Below are 18,725 nucleotides of genomic sequence, written 5' to 3' on the forward strand. Positions count from 1 at the left end.
AACTGAATCCATGAATTTAAGCAGATTGCTGAGGTTGAGAGCTTCATTTCTTCCTCCAGACTAATTAATGCTGCAAAATTTTTCATTCCTGTCTGAGCCAATTCTTTCGAAAATTTACTTTTTTTTTTTTATTAATTCTTCTTTTCTGAACTAGCGTTTGATGGACAAACATTTTTAACCTATTCTAAATTTTTAACCTATTTTATTTTTTTAACCTATACCCTGGTTTGTATCCAAGTGAACGAGCTAGCTCTATGGTTGCTTTCGTAGTTTTCCTCATATATAACGTGAGTATGAGCCAATTTTCCTTAGAAAGACATCCTCGAAGGCAGCCTTTTCTTTAAGCAACCTTCGTATTCTTTGCCATATTCAAATAACATAACATAACATAACCTGCACTGGGTACAATATATACGCTCAATAATACTCACTCAAGTTTATTCATGGCTCAGATCATGTAGAATTAGAGCTCTTGAACATTTTTTACCTGTGAGGAGGAAAAAAAAAGAGTCGTTGCTTCTTTTTAAAGTCTTCCATGATTAATTCTTTCTGGTCATAGATCTTTACCTGCTTCTCTTTCTAAAACCCTTTCTAAACTGCATCAGAGTTCTATCTGTTGTAGAAAAGAAATGCAGTGGGAAAAAGACACAACTTCTTTTGCACTAGCAGAAATAATGACACTTTCTGTAGAAGTGTACCAAACTGGGAGGAAAGAAAATCTCCTTATTATAGCCGTCTAGTTAGTTGATCCCTCATGATGCTGATGGTGAGGAGTTAATCTTGTTGCCAACCTATCCGATAAAGAGTGGTGTCAATATATGTCATCGGCAGCCGGTAGTAGAACATAATTTAATGTTTTTATATAATTATTAAGACTTCCTTATTAGCAACAGGATGTAATGTTTTTGCATAGTTATTAAAATTCGCCCTATGGCAACAATGATTTGAGTTCAAAAAAAGTTGTTACTTTCCATGATAAGCTTTCCATGATGAGTTTTCCATGATAAGCGTAAGCCTTATTTCTTAAAAAGCTTATTATATAATTTTTATGTAAAAAAAAAAAATAAGTAATATTTTGCAAACAAGTATGGAATTTATATAAAAATAAATATGCTGTTTTTTAAGACCAAAATAAGCATTTATTTAAATTATGAAATGCTCCTGGCCGATGAGTTTCGATTTCGCTTATCCATCAAATCTGCAAGCCCATCAGAATAAGCTCTTCTTGATTTCACATAGTTCCTTAGACTGTGGCTATATAAAACTCTGGTTATCCCATAATTACAACTCATCCCACAATAAATATATAAATTTTTAAAAAAGGGGCGGACTTGCTGCTTAAGTGTTATGCTTGTGATAAGAATATTACTCCCTTTATACGCATTTTTTTTTTTCATTTTTCATTTTCCTTAACTCTAATACTTAATTTTACATTTATTATATTGTAGAGACATTAGATATTTTTTGAAAGCAGGCAAGATGAAAAATGAGCAAACGCCTTCGCCAGGAATCGAACCACGGATCTTTGGAATACCGGTCTAGCGTGCAGAACCACTACACCATGAAGGCGGGAGAAATACCTTATATACTCCCCCTTTTAAAGGGCGACTGGGGTTTTTATGGGACCCAATAGCCAAATCCTGGGTGAGGAGAATCACCATCCAACATCCTTTTAGTTCGGGCGCCAATATAGAGACATTAGGCATTTTTCGGGAGCGGGCAAGATGAAAAATTAGCAACGCCTTCGACAGGAATCGAACCAGGGGACCTCTGGAATACGCGCCCAGCGTGCAGACCACTTCACTACGAAGGCATGCTAATACGGCGGGAAAAGTACCTTATATACTCTCCCATTTAAAAAATTGTGAAAAGATATGTCCATCATTCTAAAAAAGAAAGGAGTACAACATTTTTACCTACATTTAAATATTTTACCCTGATTTTAAAACTGACTTTTTATCGAAGGTTAAATTAGTTATTTGATTATGGAAGGGCACACAAGGGCGGTTTGTCAAATACAGTCTGTAGAGCTATTAGATATTTTGAAAGCAGGAACGATGAAAAATGAGCAATCGCCTTCGCCGGGAATGAACCACGGATCTCTGGAATATCGGCCCAGCGTGCAGAACCACCACACTACGAAGGCACGCTAGGAAAGCGGGAGAAATACCTTATAATATGTGCAATAGCTTCAATACATGAATTTCGAAAATAGTTAAAATACCTAAAACTTACTACTTCAGTTTTATTGTTTGATGATATTTATTCTGGGATTTTATCTTCCTTAATCCCTCTACAGCAGAATGCAGAGCATGGCGTAAATATTTCTTTCTTAGAGTTAACATTATGGCCTTTAACTTAACGGGCGCACCGTAACCCTGTAATGTTAAATTGTAAAACTCTAAATTCATGTTCTTCGATTAAAGTAAATGTTACACGTGGAGAGATTTCAGCTTACAAGTCAGCAAATAAATCCAATTTTATGATTAAAAATTAATTTAAAGCAGACTACATTAAATTTTAGCTAAAATATAATCGAACTTGATATGCTACACAAATAAATGCAACTTGAAAGGGAAGACCTTTCCAAATTAAAATTACTAAATTATGCAAAATTAAAAATACATTCTTATTTTATACATACACAAATGCTAGGTATTCCTAAAAGTCCTTACGTGGCTTTTATTTTATTTTATTCACATTTCACATTTTATTTTTATAGCATCTATGGCCACGTGCAATACTTAGAGCGACATTTAATAAATCCTACCCTCAGTAAATATGTTTTCACTCCATTATATTTTTCTCATGCAAATTAGCATCATTAGAATGGCATCGATTGTATAAATCATTTAAAGTTATGTCAAAATTACAAAAGTTCGGAAATTATTCTTTCCCTTATATTCAGCATTCATTTAGCAAACTAAATGAGAGGCCTGGTTACAACCTAGGACCACAAAGGTCTATGTGCCATGTTTTAAGGAGCCTGAAACTCATGCCCGAGCTCTCATGACATCGCTTCTCCCCCCTCCCCACGAAGAACACTCAGATATGAAACTCTTTATCGCGCCCTGACGAAAAATAACAATTCTGAGTTATTCTGGTTGACGCTTGGTGATCTTTTATGCTCCTCCGACTGTAGTTATAAGGTATTTCTTTCGCTTCCTTAGCATGCCTTCGTGGTGTAATAGTCAGCATATTCGGCGCGTATCGAGAGGTCCGTGGTTCGAGCCCCGACGAGGGCATTGCTTATTTCTCATGTTTTCTATTTCAAAAAATGCTAATGTCTCTACAGTGGCGCCCGAACTAAAAAGGGTGGTGGATGATGATTCTGCACCACCAGGATTTGGTGACTGGTCCCCTAATCCCCAGCCGCTCTTTAAATGGGGTAGTATATAAGGTATTTTTCACGCCTTCTTAGCATGCCTTCGTGTTGTGGCCTTGGAAGTGGCCAATGTTGATTAAAGACAAAATAGTGCCCGCCGTTCGGGGGAAGGGGGACTTTCTTTCTTGGATTTCATTAATTGTACGAAATTCACAGCGTATTAAACAATCTGAAACAAATTCCGAGATATGACATGAGAAAACACTAATCTTCTTTTCACATATTTAATCTTTAAAGTATTTCTCCCGTCTTCCTAGCGTGCCTTCGTGGTGTAGTGGTCAGCACACTGTTCCGGTATTGCAGAGATCCGTGGTTCGGTTCCCGGCGAACGCGTTGCTCATTTTTCAATCTCTCTTGCTTGAAAAAAAAATCCTAATGTCTCTACAGTGGCGCCCGAACTAAAAGGGTGTTGGATTAGAATTCTCCACAGTATTTGGGGATCCCCCCGGTCGCCCTTTAAAAATGAGAGTAAATAAGGTATTTCTCCCGCTTTCCTAGCGTGCCTTCTGGTGTAGGTTCTGCACGCTGGGCCGGTATTCCAGAGGTCCGTGGTTCGATTCCTGGCGAAGGCGTTTGCTAATTTTTCATCTTGCCTGCTTCCAAAAAATACCTAATGTCTACTACAAGTTTTATGCCTTGGTTTCATAATGCTTTGCTGAAATGTAGGAATGTAATAGAATTTTAATTTAATACCTTTAAACACGCATATCTTTGAAAAAATAATTTGAAAATAGCAAAAACGTTCTAACTTAATTCTACTTAAAGCTGTCGCATACAATTTCCTTTATTTCAAAGATCCGGGAGGAACTCTGGGTTATTGCATCATGGCGCTAAAGCTATTAGTATCAGGAAATGAATAGCTTTTTTCATGAGGAAATTGATCCATGAGACATTTCAAGAGCAATCGTGGCTCCATTTCTATCAAGGTCTGCATTCTGCTATTGTCCAACGTACTTGAACGATCAGCTAATTATCTCATCCGTTTAACTTATTTTCGTTTAATAGGCTGAAGTACCCTTTCATTACATTCAACTACTGTTACTCTCTCCACTTGCAATAGTTTCGAAACTTTTGAACAACTTTTAAGCACCAGATAAATGAAAGCCTTTAATATTCTGAATGATGGAAGAAACACGAAGAGAAATATTCCTTTGTAAATAAATGTGTCGCAAATCAACTTGGAAAAAATAATTTTGTTATCTTAACAAGTTAAAGTTCTGTTCTTTCATTATTTTTAGAAACGAGTTTCTTAATCATTAAGTTAAATAATAACAGGAAATATTAAGTTCCCGAAGTCGAAATAATGCAGGACTACAAAACTAAATGTCTTAAAACTCTGTTATATATTTATTATCACATAAAATCTATGTCGCATTCAGTTCTGCGTATATTTAGTTAACTACACTATAAAACTTAATATTCGCATCGAACCATAGCTGAAGCACCTATGTAGATTTTCCACCCTTTGCCAAAGAAATTTTTCATCCGTATCTATACAAATATTGTAGACATCGTATGGTAGTAGTCTATACGGTAGTATTAGTAGTAGAATGTTACTATCCGCACAGACCAGGGTTTCTTAAGCTGTGGGTTGCGCGGGACCTGCAGCAGGGTGTCACCAAAAATTTTAGCAGTTTTGATATTTCTTTAACTTATTATAATAATTTTAAAATTACCAAATATTTTTACACAGTGCGTATCTGAAATTAGATAAGACAATACAGACAAAGAAAAAAACGAAAACGGTTCGACGTATTTCTTTTTATAATATAAACGTTCATTTTCCTTGCTTTGCACGTGACGCTGTCATTTCGTCTGTTACTTATTTAAAATGTTCACATTTCTCTATGTCTTAATTAAAGTTAATGACCTAAAACTGCAATCGTTTATTATAGTACAAGTGAAAAAAATGGACAGTTTCACTCACGCGTGTGTCGGATTTGCGCAATACTTATGGGGTCCCACAAAATGTTTGTAAATATTATGAGGTTCTGAGGGTCGCGAAAAAATCTCAGTGCTAAAAAGGAATCGCGACTGAAAAACAGTTTAAGAAACCCTGATGCAGACTATTGCGAATTACTTCCGTAATACTTACAATAACCGTGTACAGCGAGAAAAGTTTACCAGTTTTCTTATCTGATTTCACATCCATAATATTTTGACGAAAACCTTACCTTGTTCCTCAATTTCCTGCACATAAATTTTCCTAAGCAAAAATTCAAATAATTCAAGAAGTGCATTAAAATAGCACTGAATATGTCAATTTTTAAAAATTCTTAAGCAGATTTTTTAAGTACCTATATTATCGTTAAGGATATTAAGAAGTGCCCTTGTCAAGGAAATTAATATTCTGCCTCTAAATAAATTGCTTTTTATTAATTTAAATTGCTTTTAACTAGTAAACTGTGAAAGTCAGAAAAAAATATTTCAACGCAGAGAAGTCCATTTTTATTGTAGAATTCATTTACGTCAGATTTTAAGAATTCGAAACTGCCATATATTGTAGAAGTTTCCATTAGCAAGTATAATACATAAATGGAAAAATTTCAGAATGTCGAAAGAGCTCATTGAATTTTCAATGCTTGTAATAAGTGACTAATCCTTTAATAGAATGTCGAAAGAGCTCATTGAGTTTTCAATGCTTTTAATAAGTGACTAATCCTTTAATAAGTAGTTCCAGGAATGAAATCATTTCAAAAAAATGGTCTCATAGGGCAGTAATTTTCTTTATTCATAGTAGTGCTCTTTTAAGTTTAAGAAGTGTTACTTTACTTTTAATTTTATTAGTGCTCTTTTAACTACGAGCTCAGAAAGATCTTTTATACGTTAACAAACTCCACTATTAATTTTATGAAAAACTGATATGTATAAATTCCTCATTTCTTGGATATAAACTGTTCGTTATTGATTACAAAAGTTTAAGAATTCATTATTCTATTGAACAGCCACTATTATAAAAAAATTTCTCAATATTTTTATTACCTAATATTTTCATGAGAAAATGTCCAGAAAAAAATTCCAGTGTCCGTGCTTTTCAAAATCCCATCCTTTCCAAATTATACTTAAGTTTACGAAATGACTGAGTTTAATCAATTTTATTGCAAATTATGATGTCAGCATTAAAACTTAACGGATAAGGTAATGACTTATAATTTAAAAGAATAATTAATGTTAAAATTAAACTATATATACAATTTTAAAACTTATGTATAACTGCTTACAAAAAAAAAAAAAAAAAAAAAATTATAACCACGTAACTGATGAAACTTTAAAATTTTAGAAATAAACTGCAGGTCGTTTTTGTGATCACCACTTTCCAATTCAAGAATTTTTCTTTTTTCAAACATATGTAGTCCTTTCCTGAGTTGTATTCAAATGCCCATTCGTTTGCTTCTTCGATATCCCTTTTATCAGTTTCAGCTTCTGTAGATCTTTTAAAACTTACTATAATACCGTGTAGAGACATTAGGCTATTTTGCAAGCAGGAAATATGAAAGATGTTTAATGCTGTCACCGGAAATCGAATCCCTGACGTCTCGAATACGCGAAGAGCGTGCTGACCATTACACCATGAAGGCATGCTAAAAAGGCGGAAGAAATAAATACCTTATGTACTCCTAACTTTTAAAGGGCGACTGGGGATTAGGGGACCTAATTGCCAAATCCTGGTGGTGGAGAATCATCATCTACCATCCTTTTAGTTCGGGGGCCACTGTAGAGTCATTAGGAGTTTTTGAAGCATTATTATCATTTGCATTAGGACATTATCATCATTTGTAATGCATAACAAAGTGCATTTTCATAACGTTCCTCAGTTATGCCCGTAATTATCACTGATGCCAGTATATCCTGTATTAGCTAGCAGATCCTCCAAATAAGAACCATATTTTAAAGAATTTTTGGTTGCGTGTCGAACCACCCTTCCCATTAAAACTGACTTTAATAGGCACGAATTCTCTTCGAAATGATTGCATTTTCACAAGATTCAAGTTTGTTCGTTGCTTTTTTACACCGAATGTATATAACGCTGTAATAACATTGAATACGATTGTAATAATAATATTAAAAGAATATAATGACAGAAAAGTTTTTTCATTACAATAGTCTAACAGTTTCGGCAAATTAAAACGCATGTCCCTTTTGTTTAGCCACTGCGCGAGTAAATTTTTGACTACTTATAAAAATATAAGAACAGTTCAAGTTTGAATTAATTTTAAGATGTGTACTACAGCTCTCTGAGCTCTGTGCGATGTTACTGTATAAGGTATTTCCATCGCCTTCTTAGCGTACCTTCGTGGTGTAGCGGTCTGCACGCTGGGCGCATATGGAGAGGTTATTGTTTAAGGGTTGCTTAATTGTTGAAGGGTTGTTTGACAATCTTCTGCCAGTCATCCTATTAGGTATTTCTGATACCTTCTTGGCGTGCCTTCGTGGTGTGGTGGTCAGCTCACTGGGCCGGTATTCCAGAGGTCAGCGGTTCGGTTCCCGACGAAGGTGTTGCTCATTTTTCACTTCTTCCTGTTTAAAAAATAACATAATGTCTCTACAGTGGCGTCCGAACTAAAAAGGGTGATGGATGATGATTCTCCACACCCGGGATTTGGCGTTAAACCCCAAAGGGGGAGTATATAAGATATTTCTTCCGCCTTCGTGGTGTAGTGGGCTGCACGCTGGGCGCGCATCCAGAGATCCGTGTTTCGTTTCCCGGCGAAGGCGTTGCTCATTTTTCACTTCTTCCTGTTTCAAAAATAAAATAATGTTTCTACAACTGTTTCAACTAAAACTCTTTGTTTTCCTGCATTTCGCTTCTTATAGTACTATGTTTGTGTCGTATTTAACTCAGGACACTATATCAATTTTTTACGTGCTTTTGTAAAATGTTATGATTCCACGGGCGTGCAAACGTAGGTTATTAATTTGTTATATTTTACTTTAAGTTTTATTTTTCACTTTAGATGATGGGTGCTAAATTTCATTTTGACTGTATTTGTAACTTTATAATGTTGTAGTTGGGTTCTGGCAAGAAATACTGTTCAAGATGGTAAGAGATACTGGCAATATTACTGTTCGAATTTTTCCTTTTTTTTAAGGGTAAGTTAAGCTTTGTTTTTGAGATATAATAATAATAATAAAAAAAAAAAAAATCTGATGTGTACACCACATGACTTCCTTGTACGGAATATTAAATTCTACGCATTTTTTCTTGCATTTCATTTAAACTTATTAGATTGAATTAAACCTACTTCGCCGACACCGCATAAACCACAATAGAATAAATGTATTCCTTAAAATTCACTTCGTTTACCATAGCGACACTCTGACGCTAGGTTCACTTAACAGTATTATATTTCGTTCATATTATAACTCGCCCACCAGCGGCCGAGCGGTAAAGTCGCTGAACACTGGTAGTTCGGTCCGAGGTTCGAATCCCGCGAACGGGCTGGCTGCATGGGCGTTTTCGTGGTTTTCCCCATGTGTAACGTGTATACGAGCCAGTTTCCCTTAGAAAGTCCTCCACGAAAGGCATCCCTCCCCTTAGGCAGATAGCCCTAGTGTGCTTTGCCATAATTAAATACACCACCACACCACACCATATTATAACTCAGAATGCACAAAATTTATATCATTTAAAGAATTATCTAATCGTTGCCACATGTTCTATTCAAATACTATAATAAAGCTAGAACTGTGTATAAAAGAAATTAAGAAAACAAAACAAAAAAGAAACAGTTTTTCACAGACGATTGAGTATTTCTCATTCAATTAATTCAGTTTTCACTTCGCGACAATTCAAAAATACATAAAAACTCAAAATATCTGTATTAAAAATTACGAAGTAAATCTTAAGCGCTTTTTTCCTCGAAAAAATTCCAGAAAGGATTAAGCATGATTTAAATAATAAATGAAGGCGTTATCTTTGTTGTTGCGAAGCTAAGTTTCTCTAGATTGGCAACAAATCCGCTATCCTGCTGTTTCAAATGTAAACAAGAGCAATGGCCGCCATCAAAAACACTATTAGGCTTAGCGGCACTTAAACAATTTTAAAATTTTTGATAATTCTAAAAATATTGCATACAAATTTACTAAAGGCATAAAAACCTTAACCGGAAGATAAGAACAACATAATTCAATCATTTTTAAAGCAAAAAATGTACAATTTACAAACATATATGAGTAAAGAAACTGAGATCACTGAGCCGGGTAACAGAGTGGATATATATATATAAATATATTTATATACGTTTGGTGCGGCCGATTTCAACCATAATACGAGGTGCACATCTACATGTTATAGCAGTCCTATATACAAAATTTCAACGTTCTGAGGCTACTCGTTCTTCAGTTATGCGAGTTACGTACGTACATACGTACATACGTTCGTACAGACGCCACGAAAAATTCTCTTCAGAATTCATTTTAAACAGTTTTATAATTTTTTTGGAGGAAAAGAGTGTTTTATTCTGTCCTTACGTACATATATCACGGAAATACATCGTTAAATTGCATTTGAAAGAGGTAAAATGGGATATTTTCGTTGAAATATGCTGCCTGAAACTTTTCGCGATTACAATACTTCCTTTTTACTTCGTACAAGGAAGTAAAAATGGTATCGTTTTGTAATATCTAAAGCTGCACATTTTGAGTTTCGATGTGCTTGCAATGTAATAAATATGATTTATCACATTTGGGTTGAGGATAGTTTTACTGATGATTTATCACGTTTTGGTTGAGGATGGGTTGTTAGTTTGTTTTTATTTGGTTTTGGATAAGGTTTTAGTGAGTTGGTCATTGACCTTTTAGTATTTTGAGAGAGCATTATTTGTCATCTGGCGTCCGCAGACAGGAATGGAATCTAACTGCAACTAAAAGTAAGCAATTTGTCGTCATTATTTTTAAGTGTAGAAGCTATAATACTAGCAAGTAAGCAACATCGTGGAGTATTTTCTAAATCGTATAACGGATTGGATGACTTAAGTGAATAACTTAAGTGACGAAGAAAAAATTTCAAAATTAAGAGTTATTCAAGAGAAATCAAAATTAACAATTTCAAGGATGAAGTATTTAAACAAGTTATAGATGAAATAAGTTATCGAAAACAGAGATTGATGAATCAGAATCATATTCAGATAGAAAAAAAAGTTACAATATAGGATGAATAAATTATTACTAGTGTCAGAAAGAAAACTTCTGGTTTACATATGGGATGTGCGTCAATTTCGCAAATTCCTAATACAATGTTACATTATACCATCATAAAATTACCGTTATTTAATGATGATTTAAAAAATTGCGTTAATTTCTTTTTGGACAATTCAAGAAAATTGATAAGGACACTAATATTGTGTCGAAGAATTAATTCAAATTTCCTCCCAAGCGGTGAAAATTACGAGAAAGCTGTAAAACGATTACATGAGCGTTTCTGAAAAGATGAACTGTTAATTCAAGAAAATTTATCGTCATTGTAGAGTCGTATTCGGAGTTTCAAGTAGACCTTTCCTGCTTTGAGCTGTTATTCAGTATCATTTACAGGCAGTTCTAAATTACTGTGCAGAAGGACAGTCCGCTTATCCAAAAGAAATTATACAGAAACTTTTCAGTAGCGTCACGTGTCTGAAAGATGACTCAGAATTAGAAACTTCTATAAAAGCAACTTCAGAAGCAATGGCAGAAAGACAGTTTGATTTAAGGGTATGGGAAAATACAAATCTTCTCTTACCTCTACAAATGTTCTTGGATTAGTATAGAACCAAATGAGAGATACCCGCGAAGTGAATACATCCAATTTCGAGAATTTGTGTACTGAGAAAATAACGAACTATTTTAGCCGCTGCTCACAGAATCCTTTGGGGATTGTTCATCCAATAGCCTAATAAGGTATTTCTTCCGCCTTCCTAGCGTGCCTTCGTGGTGTAGTAGTCCGCACACTGAGCCGGTATTTCAGAGGTCCGTGGTTCGATTCCCGGCAAAGGCGATCGCTCATTTTTTATCTCGCCTACTTTCAAAAAAATACGTAATGTCTCTGCAGTGGCGCCCGAACCAAAAGGCGTCACTGCAGGATGAGGTTTCTCCACACTGAGGATTTGGCAATTGTGTCTCCTAAAAGCCCAGTTGCCCTTTAAAAAAGGAGAGTATATAAAGTATTTCTCCCGCCTTCCTAGCGTGCCTTCGTGGTGTAGTGGTTCTGCCCGCTGGGCCTTTATTCCAGAGGTCCGTGGTTCGATTCCCTGAGAAGGCGTTTTCTACTTTTCATCTTTACTGCTTCCAAAAATGCCTAATGTCTCTACAGTGGCGCCCGAACTAAAAGGGTTGTGGATAATGACTCTCCACACCCAGGATTTGGCGACTGGGTCCCCTAGAAACCCCAGTCGTCCTTTAAAAGGGGGAGTATATAAGGTATTTCTCCCGCCTTCCAAGCGTGCGTTCGTGGTGTAGTCGTCAGCACACTGAGCCGGTATTTCAGAAGTCCATGGTTCGATTCCCGGCGACTGCGTTGCTAATTTTTCAATCTCTCTTCTCTTGCTTCCAAAAATCCTAATGTCTCTACAGCCTTAATTCCTAGACTTTCTTTGCAATGTTTATGGAAAGTTTATGGTTTATGGTTTTTGCAACGTTCCTGGGACCAGGAAGTAGACGGAGATACAAGGAAAGAATTTTTGAAATGGATGAAAGATGCGCCTTTTTTGCCTAAAGTTGAAGTCGCAAGATCGATCAAATTTGGGAAAGTAAATGATAAATATCCTTTACATGTATTTTGTGATGAAAGTCAATTTGCATATGCGACCGATAACAAGAGAAGACTTTTTCTGGCTCAGTGATTCTAAGAGATAACTCAAAAGCTTGGACTGCTCTTTTCATCTGTGCAGTGTACTTTACAGTGATAATGGGACTAATTTCAAAGAAGCTTCCAGTGCTGTTGTATTAACTGATTTAGAGAAAAATTTTCATGAAGTAAGAGAAGAACACATAGCTTTAGCCGTTTATACCAACTAGTGCTCCGGTGTGAGGAGGTTGGTGGGAGAGACTTGTAAGAATGATGAAGAATATTTTAAAGAAAACTCTAGGAAGAATTACGAAGTTTGATTAAGTTTTTACTCTAAGCTACGAAGAAATTATTACAGCTTTATGGAACTGTGAGGCTATTTTAAATGAGGCCTTTAACTACAGTATCTTCTAATCCAAGCCTTAATCCTCTTACACTATCAAATTTTGTTAAGGAAATCAAAAATAGTACGATACCAGACCTTAAAATAAATCTAGATTCAAACAGTTTACGGCGAATCTTACGATATATTTAAACAGTAGGAGACGCATTTAAAAAAAGGTCTCATCAAGAATATTTACGAGCATTATGTACAAAACAAAGACATAAAAAAATTCACCCATCTAGAAGAAAGAGACAACTCTCATTGGAGAAGATTATAAAAGGAGATTACTTTGTCCCCTTGGTCGAATGGTTAAAGTACTACCAAGAGTTAATGGTATGCTTCGTCGTGCTATAGTGAGGACTCAAAGTGGAGAATTGGTCAAAGATGTTCAAAAGTTATATCCTTTAGAAGTTTCTTCACTAGAAACCACACCAGAAACAATGCAAAAGGAAATAAAATTTAAAAGAGAGAAACAAGAAAAAACTACTGGAAATGAATTAAATAAGGACTTGCCTGATCGAGCTAAAACAAAGGTAGAGGATCCTGTGACAACTAGCAGTAGCCGAGCAATTAAATCACCTATAAAACTGTAGCTTTGAACTGAATAAGTTTTTTTTTTTTTTTTTTTTTTTTTTTTTTTTTTTTTTTTTAAATTTTATCGTGAAATTTAAGTATTTTCTATGTGACTAATATATTACTGGTAGAACTGATAAGAATTGCATTTTGCGAATAGTTGCTAATGTAAGTTATTATTTCATTGTATTTTATTTTACATTTTATTTTCCCCTTTGAATGATGAGGGCTGAATTTCATTTTGACTGTACTTATCAGTGCATGCTCTTGTAGTTAAAAGGAACTTTTTGTAATATTTAAAGATGCACATATTGAGTTTCAGTGCGTTTACAGAGCAATAAATATGTTCTATCAAAGGACTTGAGGTTTTAGTGAATCGTTATTGACCTTGGAATATTTTGAGAGACAATATTTGTCAATGGGTTTACTTCTATTCATTTTACGGACGACATTTTAAGAAGCTGAATGCTTTATAAGTTTTGTAGAGATATGAGTATATTTTTTAAAACCAGGAGAGATGAAAAATGAACAATGCTCTCGCCGGCACTCAAACTACGGACGTCTCGAATACGCGTCGAGCGTGCTGACCACTACACCACGAAGGCATGCAAAGAAGGCGGGAGAAATATCTTATATACTCCCCCTTTTAAAGAGCAACTAGGGTTTTAGGGGACCCAAACGCCAAATCCTGATGGTGAAGAATCATCATTTCCCACCTTTTAGTTCGGGCGCTACTGTAGAGACATTAGGATTTTTTGAAGCAATAGACATGAAAAATGAGCAATGCCCTCGTCGGGACACGAACTCTGGACCTCTCGAATACGCAGACCACTACACCATAAAGGCATGCTAAGAAGGCGGAAGAAATACCTTATAGTTTCAGCACCGATGTAGGATTTTTTCAATCATTTGACATGATTGGTTTGGTTTATTTTGTTATTGCAAATCACCTAAATGGAAGGATGCCTTCGTAGAGGACTCTCTAAGGGAAACTGGCTCGTATACACGTTACACATGGAAAAAGCTATGAAAACGACCATGTAGCAAGCTCCTTCGCCTGGATTCGAACCCCGAATCGAATTACTGGTGTTCAGCGACTTCATGCTCGGTCGTTGGTGGGACCATTTTTGGATGAAAGAAGTGGAGAAAGAATAATTAGCTGTAGATTAATTAAAATCGGAACAAATTTGTTTACGACGTTCGCTTACTGATGCATGGAAGGAATTTGGAGCTTTCGATTCTGTGCCGGGTGCAAGTAAGAATTTAGATTTCTCATGCTATAAAACTGTTGATAAAGCAGAAAGATTATCTAAAGTGGACACCGATCTATTGCCATTGATTGATTAAGATGAAATAGAATTTGATACTATTAAAACGTACAGGAATACTTTTACTTATATCAAAACCAATTACGTTAAGTTCGTCAAAGCTAATGATCAGCATATTTCCAACATAACTACGGTTACAAATGATAATTTCACTTTATCGAAATTAGATCTCAAGGAATTTGATTTAGTTCTGCGATACTGGGTGTCATTTTAGGTTTAATTATCTCCTGTATTCATGAAAATAAGTGCCTTTGAGGTGTTATATCCAATGGTAGAATAGTGTTTAGCAACCGAAATTTTGAAAGCTTGGGAGAGAAATCGTTTAGACAGCGAATCAGATATTGATATCTCACGATTTGCCACGAAAGAAAAATTGTTGGAAGAAATGATAACTTTTCTCCGTTATGAGGTTCAAGGTGAACAACTTTTTCTGGAGGAAACTGGGTGGGGATCATTGTAAAAAAATAAGAGATATTCTATTTGTTCAGTTAAATCTAAGCATCATTCTGCTTCAGCATTTGTTTTGTCAGTTCTGCATGTACCCGATAAATATGAGTGTATTTTTTATGATTGTTCACATGTCATTCAAGATTGTAAACAGTAAACAACGCAGTGGACTGAGTAAACAGGACAACGCTGATGGAACGGGACAACTTCCGTCCTAATAAGCGCCAATCGGAATTAAGTGCCGCCCCGCCACTTGATCAATCCACCATGTTGCGACCCCACAGAGCAAAGGCAGACAAGGCAGTACCAGTACGGTCCCTGCCGAGCCTTATTCTGTTCCGAGAGCCCTCAGGCCTTCTGTGAAGTCTGTTGTTATTTCCCCGTGGTTGAGACCGCCTAGGTACAGATCCTAACCAGTACTTCCCAGGCATTCGCCTGAGTCAACGGGGGAGGGAGTAAAGAGGACAAAAAGCAGCTGCTTTAAGCAAAATGTTTTGCCTACATTTATGACCTCGACAGGAGGCAAATAAATGTTATAGTAGTGTTCGTTGACTCATCTGTGTAAACCTAACAAACAAAACAAACCTAACAAAATCAAAAGTAATTCTCACACGCAAATTTCCAACAAAGAGATTACGAAAACGTTACGTGCCAACAATTCTTCTCAGAGACAAATTTATTTAAAAACATTATTGTTACGCATACGAAGCGATAAACACACTCGGTGTGTTCATGCGTTGCTTGATAATGGATCTCATTGATCATACATTGAATGGACTTTAGTTAAATCTAAACGCTTGTGGGAGGGAAATTATTATTGCAGGATTTATTTGGTAGTATGCAGACTCCTAAAGCAAACCCCAGACTGTACAATTTAACTGTCGAGCGCATAGATAAAAAATTTTCTGGAGCAGAATACGCTTTGTTCCACTCTTCCACGAATACAAAATCAAACTTTGATATGTGAACTCGCAACTCATAGAATAAAACTATTTGAATTTTTTACGTGCTGACATTAACAGATATAAAAGCAAAAATATCCCTATATTATAACTTGGTGCAGATTATAACTTCGGGCACATGTCATTGTTAAAATTTTAACAAGGAATAATAGATATTCTTTCCTTTGGGATTCTCGCCATTGAGAGAAAGTTTGGGTGATGTTATTTATGATCTGGAAAAAAAAAAAAAAAACTCTACTATAAATATGGTGTCACGCAGTTTACAGAACTTTACGACACCTAACATTGAGTCTTCAGGAATAAACGATCTCGTAAAGAGAAACTTTGCGAAGTTTCTTAAAGAAGAAACACAGCGCATTTTTTAAAGACTATTAGATTCAATAAAAATAAAATATATGAAGTTTCTTTACCACGATATCTCTTTCTTTATAATGTTGACGTAAGATTAATATCTGTCACTCGACGTCTTCTGAAAGAAAACACATATGACGGTGTTTTCTTAAAAGGTATACAGAACGTATTTTAGGAACTGTCCCCGAGAAAGAGCTTTCAAGGAAAATTCATTATTTATCACATCGACCAGAGACAAAACTGTCTAATGCTACAACAAGACATAAGACCAGTTTTTGACGCTTTCAGCAAATGAGCTGGATACTCTCCTTTAAATGAATGTGTAAGTACTGGATCTATAGGATGCAGAAAATTCCAACTCTACTTAACAGATTCCGATCTGGTGCTGTTTGAATGACTACAGATATAAAACAAGCTTTTGTTCAAATGAGCGTTGTGCCGGGAAAATATTAGCTATCGACGAGCCACATCTTTTGATGCCAAAACTTAGCCGCAACGGTTTGACAAGAGCGTGTCCTATTTTTCTGTCGTAGTGATATGCAAAAAATTGCAGATGCAAACCTGGAGTTTTTCTATAAATAAATTTATGTTTTTATTACTCCTATGAAGATTAATAGTTATTGTCACAGAACATGACTCAGTGGAGTTTTATTTAATGAAAAGTTCCTGCGGTGGAAAGTTAAAAGTGAAAAGGAGTTGTAGTTTTGTAGACACTACTGAGTGGAGTATCATATCTAGGCGGGCGCGATAAATAAATTAACCGACTTCCCGTTGCAAAATCTTAAGAATTCAAATGGTAAAAAGAAAATTAAGAACTTTGTTTCCTAAAAAGTTCATGCAAAACTTTTTATATAATTAAAACATAATATAAAAAATTACAATGAAAAATTAAATGAAATATGAGATTTATTGTAATGAATAAGCAATAAATTTCATATTTTCAAGAGAAAATAGTCAGCAGTCCAGTATCCAAAGCAATGAATGAAAAACTGTTGCCAAAACCACATTTCTAAAAGAATGAAACTAGCATCAGAAAGCAATAACCAACCAAATTGTGCTTTGTGGATAACATAATTCAAAATATACAAACCTCTTTGCCATTAGCTAATAAAGAGAGAGAGGGGGGGAAGGAAAGGTCTGTTGGGCCTCGCGAGACACATGCGCGTCAGAATAAGAAGATTGCGATGTAATAATGTTACCAAAACTGTTACCAAAACCACATTTCTAAAAGAATGAAACTATTCAAAATGATGCGATTTCATCCAAAATAAATAAATAAATAAAATAAAAAAATCTGATTCGAATTTTGATAAAAATTGCTTCAAGGTGCACTGACTCTTGTCTAGATGCACCTATATACCAAATTTCGTAGCCCTGGGTCTATAAGCTTACGCGCAGGACGAACGAAAGACACACACACAGACTCTTTTCTTTTATTATATGTAGAGATGACTACTGAAAACTTAACAGAAGCAATAACGTTAATAGATGACGAAGCGAATAAAGTGAGCATCCAAATTCCATCTTTTTGGCTTGAAAAACCCGATATTTGATTTTTCCAATATCAAATTTTAAATTCAAAGTCAAATTTTAAATAAATAAAATCACGACTGAAGAGATTAGATTCAATTATTTTACATCCCATCTTGAATTGAAGCATGTTGAAAATATATGGGACATTATTAAAGACACTAAGCCTAATAAATATTCTAAGGCGAAAAAAACTTTTAAATGTTTTCAAAGGAAGTGAAAATAAGCGAATTCAGCGTCTGGTTACTGGATTAGACCTCGGTGGTTATAAACCAAGTCAACTTTTGCAGCAAATGAAAAGTCTAGTCACGCATTATTTTCCGGAAAATGTACTAAAATATTTATGGTCGGATAAGATGCCCGATTTTATAAAGAATATTCTTCTCGTCTGTGAAGAGAATTTAGAGAAATTGGCCACGATGGCTGACTCTTCATCATCTGTGTGCCAAGAATGGAAAACATTTCCTTAAAAGATTTCGTAGCATTAATTTGGCGCCCCCTGGATGCTGCGCCCGGGGACAGATGTCCCCCTTGCCCCACCCTAGCTACGCCACTGCTCTTCATGAGATAAAATCTGGAAAAGAAATTTATGCTGTTTCGCCAAACGTTAATGATGCTTTATTAGCAAGAATAGCTGCCTTAGAACAAAAAATTGGTTCAATTCAAATAAATGAGCGTTCTAGACCAAAATTTAGATATCATCGCCGGAAATATATGGGCTATTATTGTGAACTGTGAAAGAAGTTGACCGCTAAGCGTTTAATATAGTCTTGTATAGGCTCTATTAATAATTCTCTGTGAATGTAAATGTTTGGAATATACCGAGGAGCATTGATAATTTATCATACGATTTTATTTTGTAGTGCTTGTTTTATACTGGTTTTAGCTGTGTTCTCATGTCGTAGATAAATAAAGGAGGGCTGGACGAAGTATGGAGTGATCTAAAATTAATTTTTTTGTTGTAGATAAGTTGCTTCTTCTACCAAGAAGTGGTCGCATAGTA

The sequence above is a fragment of the Stegodyphus dumicola genome, chromosome 12 (assembly GCF_044657685.1).
Source record: "Stegodyphus dumicola isolate Sdum_Otavi_A_Nest chromosome 12, ASM4465768v1".
NCBI classification, from domain to species: domain Eukaryota; kingdom Metazoa; phylum Arthropoda; class Arachnida; order Araneae; family Eresidae; genus Stegodyphus; species Stegodyphus dumicola.